Below are 929 nucleotides of genomic sequence, written 5' to 3' on the forward strand. Positions count from 1 at the left end.
AATTAGAGAAGTTTTGATTAAATTATGATAAAAAGAGGAAAAATAATCGAATAATCGTTCTATGATGAAAATAAAATAACTGCCCTTTTTTGTGTTTTGTGCATAGCAGGTATACAACATATAATCAAATATAAAATCCCTTAGAGGATTTATGAATTTGTAATAGATTTACAGAGTAAGAGGTTGTTGTTGAGAGATCTAAACTGGAAAAGAATTTTAGAATTCTTATAGAAATGGGGAATTAGAGTCTAAAGAGAATTATGAACTAAAAATATCCATTAAGCATAGTCTAAAAAAAAAAAACCAATCGATTGATTTGATTCGTTTCAATTCATTGATTTAATCCAGTCCGGTAGAAATATCAGAAAAAAGATGGGAGTGCCTTTTTCGCAAACATGAATAGATATATATGGTATATGTTTATCGTATTATATTATTTATTTTTAACAGCCCCCTCACAAAAAAATTTCTTCGAGTCGGGAGGCTAAAGAAAAAGTGCTGAAAAAAGTGATGAAAAGTTTTCTATTTTTATAGCTAGTTTTTCTAGTTAGAATTGATATTGTTCGTACCTCTCGAACATCTAATATGAATAACTCGCTATTCGCTCGGGTTATCGGCCATAATAATTATGTAGGAGAGATGGCCGAGTGGTTCAAGGCGTAGCATTGGAACTGCTATGTAGACTTTTGTTTACCGAGGGTTCGAATCCCTCTCTTTCCGCACCTTCACCTAATTCGCCAATGTAACTGACTACAATGTATCAAATCAAATAGAACAGATACTAAAGAGTTAGACCCTTCTTTGATATAGATTCTCTATTCCCAATTTCTTTTTAATACGGAATACGTAAAATAGCGTACAGGGGATGAAAATCTACCTACGGATCTATCATACATGAATAGGAGAAAATAAAATTTCCGAATCAAATC

The 929-nt window shown here is 31.8% G+C and overlaps 1 non-coding gene across 1 annotated transcript; it reads left to right on the forward strand.

Annotated features, from left to right (window-relative positions):
• The first annotated feature begins 633 nt into the window (after positions 1–633).
• TRNAS-GGA (transfer RNA serine (anticodon GGA)) lies at positions 634–720 on the forward strand. Its single transcript has one exon. It is a non-coding gene; the product is annotated as a tRNA-Ser (tRNA).
• The last annotated feature ends 209 nt before the right edge of the window (positions 721–929 follow it).

Source organism: Durio zibethinus, unplaced genomic scaffold, assembly GCF_047325235.1.
Source record: "Durio zibethinus cultivar Kanyao isolate XHJ-2024 unplaced genomic scaffold, ASM4732523v1 HiC_scaffold_2, whole genome shotgun sequence".
NCBI lineage: Eukaryota > Viridiplantae > Streptophyta > Magnoliopsida > Malvales > Malvaceae > Durio > Durio zibethinus.